This window comes from Gouania willdenowi, chromosome 8 (genome assembly GCF_900634775.1).
Source record: "Gouania willdenowi chromosome 8, fGouWil2.1, whole genome shotgun sequence".
Taxonomy (NCBI): Eukaryota; Metazoa; Chordata; class Actinopteri; order Blenniiformes; family Gobiesocidae; genus Gouania; species Gouania willdenowi.
The window spans coordinates 1226535-1238777 of record NC_041051.1 but is presented as its reverse complement, the minus strand read 5'-3'; the positions used below and the strand labels follow the sequence as shown (position 1 = coordinate 1238777).

The following is a 12243-nucleotide window of genomic DNA, read 5'->3' as shown; positions in this document are numbered from 1 at the left end:
ACAATCATCACTTCTCTTCTCTTCTTAACCTTCTGTCTGCCTCCCCCCCTCCGCTCTCTGACGACCCCAGGGACCTTGTTAATTATTACAATAATTGCCTCTCCTCCTGCCTCGACCAACTTGCCCCCTCCAAAACCAAATCAGTCTCATTTACACACACCGCCCCCTGGTACACCCCCGACCTCAGAAAACTAAAAACCCACAAACGCCAACTTGAACATCTCCACAAAAAAACCAGTTTAACAGTCCATCTCCTAGCCTACTCCGATCACCTTCAACTATATAAAACTGCCCTCAACACCGCTCCACCGTCAACAAAGTCCTCAAACCCTGTGACAACATCTCCCACTCATTTAACACAGACAAATGCAACTCCTTCCTGTCATTCTTCCAATCAAAAATTAACACCCTCAACAGTTCCTTAAATATTCCTCTCACATCCGCCCACTGCTCACCTGCCTCCGCCCCTCTTACCACTCGTTCTCTTTCCAAATTCACACCTGTCCACCCAGTTGAACTGTTAAAAATCCTCTCCACCATGAAAACCTCCACCTGCGTACTTGACCCTGTCCCATCCACCTTTGATAAGCACTGTTTCCCCACCATCTCCCATCTCATTGCAAAAATCATCAACTCCTCCCTCACCTGTCCCTCTGTCCCTTCATCACTGAAACTGGCTGCCGTAACCCCCGTCATCAAAAAACCTGGTCTCAACCCCGACATCAAGCAACTTTCGACCCATCTCCAACCTCCATTTCCTGTCAAAAGTTCTGGAACGCGTTGTTGCCTCACAAATCACATCCCCTCTCAACAATAATCACCTTTTCGAACAATTTCAATCTGGATTCCGCACCAAGCACAGCACTGAAACAGCCCTCCTCAAAGTCACCAACGACCTCCTCCTCTCATCTGACCCCGGCCTACTCTCAATTCTCGTTCTTCTTGATCTCACTGCTGCTTTCGACACCATCAACCACTCCATCCTACTTTCCTGCTTAAAATCCCTTCTCAGTATCACTGGCGATGCCCTCACCTGGTTACAATCCTACCTCACTAACAGAAAACAATTTATCTTCATCAACAACTGCTCCTCATCCACTGCCCCCCTGTCCCAAGGAGTCCCCCAGGGCTCTGTGCTTGGTCCTCTCCTCTTCACCATCTACCTCCTCCCCCTTGGTCAAATCATTCGTTGTCATGGTCTCCATTTTCATTGTTACGCCGACGACGTCCAATTATACATCTCCAAGTCTATCACCTATGAAACCCACTCCACACTTTCAAACTGTCTTTCTGATATCAAAACATGTCTCCAAGAAAACTTCCTGATCTTAAACAGTAACAAATCAGACATACTCCTCATTGGTCCAAACTCCCTCACCCAAACAGCCTCTGACTTTCACCTCACCATTGATGACTCTACCCTGTGTCCCGCCTCTCATTGTCGTAACCTTGGAATCATTTTTGATAATAACCTTTCCTTCGACCACCACATCACCACATCAAACAAATCATGAAAAACTCTTTTTTTCACCTCAAAAACATTTCTCGTCTCCGTCCTTCACTTTCCTTCCCCGCCACTGAAACTCTAATTCACTCCTTTATCACATCCTGCCTTGACTACTGCAATAGCTCCTCTTTGGTACAACCTCCACAGTCCTAAATAAACTCCAATACATCCAAAACGCAGCTGCCCGCCTCCTCACCCACACCCGCTCCCATGACCACATCACCCCTGTCCTCCAAAACCTCCACTGGCTCCCCGTTCCTCAGCGCATCAAATTCAAACTCCTCCTTCTCTCCTATAAAGCCCTTAATAATCAGGCCCTCCTAACTCACAGATATGCTCCCCCCCTACACTCCCTACCGCAGCCTCCGCTCCTCAGATGCAAACCTCCTCACTGTCCCCAGGACCAATTACAGAACCTGGGGGGACAGCGCTTTCTCTGTGGATGCCCCCACCCTATGGAATTCCCTACCAAGCCACATCCACAACTGCACCGACCTCCCATCCTTCAAATCACTACTGAAAACTCACCTGTTTCACTGAGCTTTTAATGTTTAAACCACTCACTCACTTCTTTTCTCTATGTCACATTTTCTTTTATCAATGCTCTTGTTGTTTTTATGCTGTAAATTGTCTTTGAGTGTCTGGAAAAGCACTTTTAAATAAAATGTATTATTATTATTATTATTATAGGGTCGGTTAAACGCAATGTGAAGGTCAGTGCAATATTCTCAGAGGGAGGCAGTTTATTTTTATGTTTGTCACTTTGCTCAGCATGTATTTAAGCATCCATGCATATAAACTGAGGTTGAGAGACACTTTACTTTCTTGAGGCAGTAAAAGCACTCGCTGTGTTGAACAATTCATTCCAGATTATTGTCTTGTTTCTCAGTGGAGGAAAGTCCTAGCATGCACTGCCTATCACACACAAAGGAAAAGTAGCAAAAGAAAGTAAGCAAAACACAAGGAGCAAGACGACACAAAGAGGTTGTAAGGAAAACTGGATGACATGATAGCCATGTGAGTCAAATTCTTATGTGTAAGTTAAAAAATCATTCGAAAATATTAATATATGAAAAAAAGTATATGTTATAATAAAATATATAGAATAATTGTATATTATTAGTAGAATTACATCAAAAGTACTTAAGGGTTATGTTCAAATATTATGCAAAGACAGACCTTAAACCAGGGAAGTTGCCATTAAACTTGAAAGATCCCCCCCTCCCCCTCCCCCTCCCCCTCTACCCCTCCCTCCCCCCTCCCTCTCTCAGTTCAAATTGTCTGATCTTTATGAAATTTGACTCTGTTGTGTCGGGTTGGTTTCTTTATTACATATTTTATCTGGATTGCACAATTTTCACATTTTCGAAAATTGCATGCCCATAACAAATAATGTTTTTCTAAGCTTCTACATGACCTACATGGCTATTTTTTGTTGATATTGAAGTAGGATCCTTAGTTGTTACAGATATATACTTTTATTATTATTATTATTTATTATTATTATTTTATAAGAGGCAATTCCAGGCTATTTGAAATGCACAGTGGCACTTTAAATACATTATTTTGATAATGAAACTCAATATTGTAAATTTATTGTTGCACTCCTGTGATTGACCAACCCTGAGTATGTGGAAGTGAATTGCTTTTCTTTCCCCTGTCCGTTTCTTCTCCCCACAGCATCCTGTCTATTCTCTTGATAGTGTAGTTGTTCTGGTCCCAGTGTTCCATTTAAATGAAAAGTTACTGTATTTTATGATCCTATGTTCTTTGTCCTGTATGTAATCCTTTTGTTTATTGCATCAGCCTGTCTAGGGACAACAGCCGTTGGCTATAATCTGGCATATTTACATTTTTTTTAATGTTCATTAATATGTACTGTCCCTACTTAAACAAAGAAATGAATAAATAAATAAAATTATCTACATTTTTTGAAATATATAAAAAACTAGAGATTTAAATAAAAAAATAAAAGCCAATTCGAATTAACGAAGGCTATAAAAGCAGAAATAATTGAACTAATGTATGGACATCAACTGCAGCAAGTTTGGTGATAATAATAAACAGGCCAAAGACAAGTTTTTGTACAAAAAAGCTCGGTGGAAGCCCACTTTTCCACAACTGTGCCAAAGTTTTCCACAAGTTTAGAAACAAGTTTGTAACTATAACATGTCTGTCAAATTGATTCCAATCATTATTAGTCTTATGTTTGACCACTAAGTGTTGCATTTTGACTTTAAAGCAGAACTAAGTAACTTGGTCCCTTTGGTTATGTCAGTGTCGTAAAAACTCCACACACCCCGCTGCCTGCACACACTTATCTAACCCCCCAGCAAACAGTATCATCTCGAAGTGCCAAGCAACCCCGCCCCAACCCCGCTACAGACGCCAGCACCCCCCAGCGCGCCCACCCCCCACACCGGCAAGGTGTTCACTGATGAAGACATTGAGATCTCAATGTCACCATCACTGAACTGTTTTTTTTATTTGAAAATTATTCACTGGAAGCTTAGATATTATATGACAAAGATATCAAAAGTTGTTATTTTCAGAAGAGTCATATTTATGATTGTATTATATTCTAAAGTTTAGAATTATCTGGCTCGTCTTCCTTTCTTTCTGTTCACAGCATAACCTTATATTTAGTTCTAAAAAATGTGTTTACAGCTAATTTTACTGATTATTGTTACACATCATCCTGCATGTGCATTATATACAGTATAAATGTGTAGATTTAACTGTTAGAGAAACTATTTTATTAAATACAAAGTAAACGACATGTAAATAGAAAAACAAAGGTAGAAATATTGTAATTAAATTGTGAAATTAGTGAGTTGTTAAAGGGGACACATCATGCTAAATCCACTTTTTTTAGCCCTTAAATGCATTTTGTTGTATATTTAGAGTGCTTAGAAGTACAGAAAAAATCTAATTAGTCTCTTCAGGTGCTCCGTAAATATCTTTATATTCTGTTTTGGTCATACTTTTCAATCTGTTTCGATTTTTCTATTCTCTATTACGTTTTTTGAACTATTACATCACAGTATTTGCAGCAGAACTGCCAAATTAGTTCATCGACTCCAGGCCCAACACTTCGAGCAATCCGGCATTTTTATTTCTGGCTTTTATTTTGTAGTCCAAGCTCCAGGATGCAGAAGTTACGAGAGGATAAGTCAAAATGTTGGGTTGTTGGATGTAGTAACCCACACGCTTCATTACACCGTCTCCCAGCATCAGAACCTTTTCAAAGTGTCTGGTTGAGTTTTATTTTTTATAGAAATGTACCACATCTGTGGATAAGGTCATTTTTGTGTGTGTGAAGCACTTCAATGATGACTGCTTCATCAACCTCCACCAGTATAAAGAAGGATTTACAGAAAGACTTTGTCTGATTGAGGGTTCAATTCCTTCTATCTTTGGAGACGATGAACAGAGCACTTCGGTAAGCTGTAAATAACGCTAAAAAGTGATGATAAGACGTCCCCGTCATTGTCTTGTTAGCATTAGCAGTTGCACCGTCTTCATATGTTAGCGCTGTGTGCTCGTTTTAGATCCTTGATGATATGGCCTACGTGATTTAATTTAAGTCTAAAGTTTTCATTAGTCATTTCATTTTGCCGTTTTTGTCTCTGAAAAGACTGTATTAAAATGCATTTCGTGAAGTTAGCTTGGCGCTAGCGTTAGCTCGGTGCTTGCGTTAGCTCACTTGTTAGGGTCCTGCAGGTTCATCATCTTCATTTTCATCTCACTCCACTGGGTCAGACTCTGGCTGGAACATGTAAGGCTGGATGAACAAGTCTAACGTTGTTGACATTTTGTAAGTAACCACTGAATAAAAAGTTTATGCTCCGCTACATAGCCGTATCTCTTCTATCAAACTACAAAAATGGCCGAGCAGGTGGAGTTGAACCGAGTGTCACCTGAAGAGGGGGTGGGGTATGAAGTGTCCAAAACAAGTTGCTCTCAGAAGCACATCAGAAAAGGGGTAGAAAAGGGGTGGAGCTATAATAATGAGGAATTCAGACCCAAGCATTGCAGTTCCGCTTGATATAGACCACAACTGTATGATTTATACCTAAAAAGAAAGGATTTAAAACCATGATATGTCCCCTTTAAAGTGCTGAGGTGCAGCGGAGGGTCTTCTTCTGCAGAGACGTGATGAGGGGTTCGTGTTGTTCATATATATATATATATATATATATATATATATATATATATCAGGTAACACCCACTCTGACCTTCTCATCGCTAACGAGCACTTCTGACACCGCTATCATTACGGTATGCAGATGTTTATGTGCCGCAAAGCGTCAAGCGGTACCAACTTCATCACATTTTGCACGGGTCGAGTTGTGTGTGCTCATGCGTGGCCCACCGTACCAGTCTGGCACTCTGTTTGGACCACCTCTTCCAGCAGGACCATCGGGCCATTACCCCCCTGTGGTGCAGTTCACACCTACGCAGACCAGACAATGGTCCCCCATGGTTTCACACATGCACAGAGCTGGTTAGGAATGGCCCTGGTTACCAGTGTGAGTACACCCTAAGTGTGCTTTCACACATCTAGTCCCATGTGACCATATGAACATTATAAGAAAGAGAGACAAGTAAAATAAATGAATGTTGTGGGAGTAATACGGAAGAGTGTGGAAATGTGTGTGATGTGTTTGTGTGCTGACAAAGCTGCCCTGAAAATGGATGGATGGATGGATGGATAGATAGATAAATATTTGTGCGTTTGCTGCCTGATGGAGCGCTGGGTTGTGAGTGTGTGTGCGTGCCTGTTGCGCAATCACACACACTGTCGTCGCAGCACCATGACGACAGTGTGGGTGATTGCAATTTTAGCTGAGCTGTCACTACATGGCGTTACCCCGTTTCTCTGACAAAGATCTTCTCTGCCTTTTTTTGCTGGCTCCGCCCTGATATAAGTTTGAGAAATGTGAATGTGTAGACAACCATGTGCAACCATGGGGCTGGTCATAATCTAGCATTAGTTTGTATAGGGCTGCCGTAAAGCAGTATGTCTTGCCACCGGGAAAGTTGAAAGTGCTTTTCTGGCCAGAGACAGCAGGGAGAGATGAAAGACCCCCAATCACCCCATAAACACATGTATTACCCTCACAGGGACTAGGAGAAGGATTTATTAAGGAGAAAAAGTTACTTAGTTCTGCTTTAAATAAACACATCCATTTTTATTCAGGTCTCCGTGGTGCCATACATAATGCAATTTTTGGTTCCACTCTTTGGTGCCACTACGCATAAATCTAATTCAACAATGCTTTGTAATGGCGGTATCGCTCAGATCAGGATAGGATCTGTGTTTATTTTGTGACTCACAGCAGTGGAAAAATTTGCAGAGTTGTCGACTTTTCTCTCTTTGAACATAATGGCCTGGTGTGTGTGCTGTGGTCTTTTGTTGTGAATGTGGGTTATATACAGTTGTAGCTGAGTTTCTTAGGTTTACAGAGAGGTATAGAATGTTATTTAATTCATTCTTTACAACATTTAGACCCGTGAGAGTCACGGAAGCTGGAGCTGCCCCCGCCGGCGGGTCCGTTGGGGTTGAAGAGGTTAATGGGGATAGATATTTCTTCCAAGCCTTTAAAGTGATTCTGATCATGGTACCATGATCAGAATCACTGATACAGATAACTGCAAATATCTGTCAAAGAGGAGATTTGGTCGTTGGCAGAGGTTTGTGATCTCTCAGTGGTGTTGCTTTAATTCCCTTACCGGGAGTACAGTGTATAGATTTCTGTAATTGACCACAGTAGTTCAATATTCATCAACACAGTGTTTGGCGACGATGGGAAGGAGGGCTGCACTTACAGCAGCATTAGAGAACACCTCAATAATAATCAATTCACATGAGAAGTGCATAAATTAACGCCTGACAGCGACTGGTTAACGTGCTTCACTTATTTCCATGTAAATGGTGTGTCAGATGTGGTTGCACAATGATCATTTCATAATGTTAACATGTTTATGTAACGCAGTGCTGAGTGTGCTGAAGTCAGGACCGTTAATAGAAAAGGAGAAATGAAACTAAGCTCTTAGAACAGAGAGAAGCTTCCCTGTAATGCAGTAGATGGTGGTGATTATCAAAAACAATGAAGCCTATTTTAATGATGGACAGGACCATAAGAACATGTTGGGACAAATGAGCTGATGGCCTGCACTAATTAGATTAATAAACAGATTAATAAAACATTTAACCATTTTAATTGTGTAATATAGTAAAAAAAAAAAAGTCCCCTATAGCAGAGATTAGCAACTTGTGTCACAGCGAGGGCGCCAAAAACTTGATTGAAAGATTCAAGGGCCACGTTATCAACATTCACGTCAGCATTTAGAATAATGAGCAATTTAATTATCAATACATGAAAACAATCTCTGTCAGGGTTGGGGTCAATTGAACTTGTAATCGGGTAATTGATAATTACAATGGCATTATTATAATTGTAATTTAAACAATCTGTTGCTGTTGTAATCATAATTAAATTGTAACTGAGTTTAGATAATTGACTTTGTAATTGTAATTGCCATGAAAATTCTATAAAAATGATCAATTATAATTTAACAAAAAACTGGGGAACCATGTTAGTGAGTTCTATGTACAGTTCTACACATATGTAGTTAATAATTATATCATATCAAGCTTTCCCACATTTTACCAACTAAAATACAATTAAATGGAGGGGTATACTGACACAAAAAGGCTCATATGCCCACACCAAAAATATTTGATTTGAATATATGATTAGGAAGCCTAACAAAGTAACTTTATATATATATATATATATATAGCCATTATCATAAGAGATTGTTACGGCCCTGTCCTGTACTGTGGGGAGTCTGCTTGTTCTGGCAGCCGGTCCTCCTTGTTTCTCCTCGTTGCAGGTGCTGATTGGCTGTGTTTTGGCCCCGCCTGCTGGTCTTCACTATTTTCTGTCCACACCACTGGCTTTTTGACAGTTTGAAGGATCCCGTCCATCAGTGTGGCTGCTGGCTCTCTCCTCAGCAGCATCATCATTTATTATGCACCTTTAAGTATATTTTGATCATTTGTTAGCCTTGGTTGTCGTTCTTTATGTTCAAGCCTGGTTTTGTTGGCATTAAATCTCGCTTTGTACACCTTTAAGACAATGTCGCCTCCCACCTTTGTGTCACAGCGTGAACGGCTGTAACAAAATGGGGGCTTGTCTAAAACACACACACTTGTTAAATATATTTTGATTGTGTTTTGGGTTTTTCTGCCGTGTTTTGATCTATGCTGGTGTAGAGGCGCGTGTGTGGCTCAGTCCTGTGTGACGTCTTGTTCGGGTCTGAGCTCGTTTCTGATTGGTTTGTACCAGGGGATTCCCTGTGACGTCATTTTCCTTATATGGACAGTTGTAGCGCTCTTTGGGAGACCTGGTTTGATTTGCATCCTATCCTTTGACTGGGTTTTGTCGGCGCCGTTCATGTTGTTTGTCTGTTGTGCTGTTTGGAGACTCAGATGCAGGTATATGTCTGTAATGTGTACTGTTATTAAAAGTGAGGATTTTCCTTGTAGGTTTAGGCAGCTTTCTCATAAGGAGATTGCTGTTTGGGTGGTTTAGGGACGGGTTGTAGCATCCTCATTCCCTTTCCCTTTCATCGGCTCAGGTTTGTTTCGGGGCCGTTCTCGGTCACTGTGAGTGAACACGTAAGATCCCACCGCCACGCTTCCAGAAGACTAGGGAGGAGTTAGTTAGCGAGGTGTGTATAGTCTAACGGAGATCCTCGTTTTTGTGATAGTGTGACATTGCTATGGCATTGCTTGTCTTCTGGTCTCCACTTGTTTTTGTAACCATGGATGAGTTAGTAAAGGAGTTTGTTGAGGCGCCTTGTGCTAGTAGCTTGGATGTTTTTTTAAAAAAAGCAACTGGCTTGGATCGGAGAGCATTTTAAGGTGGAAGTGGGTGATATAAGGAAAAATATTGACTGTGTTAAAGGAAATTTAAAAACTGGGTTATTGACCAAGGGGTTTTAGGACCAGAGTCACCGCCCTGTATGGACTCGTCATTGTTGTCAGCGAGTGCTGCTGGGTTGACATTTGAGCAGCAAAGAGAGCTTTTGTTGCTGCGGTCACAGTTTGAGGAGAGACAGAGTAGGTTGGAGTTAGAAAAAGAAAAGGAAAGGGGCAGGTTTGAGTTGGACAAGGAAAAAATTAGGTTTGAGCTTGAAAAACAAAAACTTGAGCTAATTAAAAAAGGAAAGTTGGAGGGCGATTTTGGTGCACGCGTGCCGGGGTCTTGTGGGGCTAAATCAGATGAATTAAGTGATTTAAGGCTTGTTCCCAGGTTTAACGAAGAGGACCCTGAGACATTTTTTTAGTTATTTGAGCGTCTTGCAGAGACCCGTGGGTGGTCGAACATAACGCGTATGCTCCTGCTGCAGTGTGTGTTAGTTGGTAAAGCGCAACAAGCGTTTTCAGCTCCGAGCAGTGTGGATTGTGTTGAATACTCGGTGGTTAAAGCGGCTGTTCTAAAAACCAATGAACTGGTTCCCGAGGCATATCGACAATGTTTTCGTGGTTGGAAACGGGGAGATAGGTCACATCTAGAATTCATGTGCGATTTGGTGACATACTTTGACAGTTGGTGTTCCTCGGATGGAGTGGAAACTAAAGAGGACCTGCGGGAGCTTATGATATTGGAACATTTTAAGAACTCTGTGTCAGAGCGGATTGCTGATTATGTTAATGAGCGTGGTGCAAAAACTGTGGCTGAGGCTGCAACACTTGCAGATGACTATTATTTGACGCATTTGGGGAATGTCACTCTAGTGAAATTCCTGGTCCTCGTGAAATGGCTAAACATTCGTCTGAGAATGTTTTTGGAAGTGGCGGTTTTTCTCGTGATTTGGACATGGTTTGTAACGACTGTCACAAACATGGACATTGGAAGAAGGACTGCTATGCACTAAAATCGCATTCCAGGTTGGGTACTGGCAATGCCAATCCATCAATGTGTGCTGCAGCAGTGGTTTCTGAAGTTCCTGAGGTTACATCAGAATTAAAATCTTATCTACCGTTCATTACTCAGGGGTATGTCTCTCTTTCCGGTAGTACTGAGCGTGTGCGCGTTAAGATATTGCGGGACACTGGTGCAGTGGATTCATTTATTTTAGCCTCAGTGTTGCCATTTTCTGATGAATCTTATCTGGGCACATGTATACCGGTGGTAGGGATGGGGATGTGTGTGTTGGAAGTTCCACAGCACAAGGTAATACTGTGTTGTGATTTTTTTCAGGGTGAAGTGGCCATTGGCGTACGTCCAGCTTTATCAGTGGATGGTGTCACTATGATCTTGGGCAATGACATCGCAGGGAGTCGGGTCTGGGCTGAGGTTCCCCCACCTGCAGAGGTGATTAATGAGCCTGGGTTGTGCGGTAGGCATGATAAGAACATACCGGTGCCTGATGTGTTTGGTGTTTGTGCAGTTACTCGTTCTAAAGGTGAACATGCTACTAATAGCATAAATGTTGGTGTTTCTAACAGTGGATTTATAGAGCCTGCTACTCCCTGGTCTGTTTCCCATGTAGAGCTGGTGAAGGAACAGAAGGTTGATAACACTTTAAAAGCACTCAGGGATGTCATTTGCTCTTTCCCTGAGGTTAGAAATCATTCTCAATGTTATTTTCTGCACAATGATGTCTTAATGAGGAAATGGACACCTCAGTTGGGGTGTTCAGTGGGTGAACCCGTGTTCCAGGTGGTTGTGCCGGAGCATTTTCGTAATCTTGTGGTACAGATTTCTCATGATCAGTGTGGACATCTGGGTGTCAGGAAGACGTATGATTGGGTTATGAGATATTTTTTTTTGGCCGCGGTTGAAGAGGGACGTGTTGTTGTACTGCAAGTCCTGTCACACGTGTCAGTTGACTGGTAAACCAAACCAGACGCTTAGGCCAGTACCACTCAATCCGATACCAGCAATTGGGCAACCTTTTGAGCATTTGCTCATTGACTGTCTCGGTCCGTTGCCTAAGGCTAAGTCAGGGGCTAGCTACTTGCTGACTGTGATGTGTCAGACTACACGATATCCGTCTGCATATCCGTTGCGCAGTATTACTGCTGGGTCTGTAGTCCGTGACTTATAGCAGTTCATTTCTGTTTTTGGAGTCCCTCGGGTCATTCAATCGGATGAAGGGTCAAATTTTTGTTCGAAATTATTTGCACAAGTCCTTAAACAGATAAAGATAAATCTGCTATTCATGCTCAAAGTCAAGGTGCTTTGGAGAGGTTTCACCAAACACTTAAATCAATGCTGCGTTCTTTTTGTGTTCAGATGCAAGGTGATTGGGAGGAGGCCTTGCCTTGGATGCTGTTGGCTGCACGTGAGGTGGTTGAGGAAAGCACCGGGTTTAGTCCAAACGACCTTGTTTTTGGTCATATAGTCCGTGGCCTTTTGGCACTAGTACACGATGGATGGACTGATGTTGACCCTCCTAATAATCTGATTGATTTTGTGAATGGGTTTAGGTACAGATTGTATATGGCTCAGAAGTTGGCGAAGGAGAAGCTATTTTGTACAGCATAAAATGAAGAAGCACTATGACCTACAGGCTGTGCATAGAGAATTTTTGCCTGGAGACCAGGTTCTGGCCTTGTTGCCAGTGGTTACATCTCCTTTTCAGGCAAAGTTTTCTGGGCCATATTCTGTTGTGGAGAAATAGTCTGAGCTAAATTACTTGATATCAACTCCTGC

The 12243-nt window shown here is 41.9% G+C and overlaps 1 protein-coding gene across 2 annotated transcripts in view; it reads right to left on the bottom strand.

Moving 5' to 3' along the window:
• Window positions 1-12243, bottom strand: part of smurf1 (SMAD specific E3 ubiquitin protein ligase 1) — a 63515-nt gene that overhangs the window by 28411 nt on the left and 22861 nt on the right. The window lies entirely within an intron of this gene.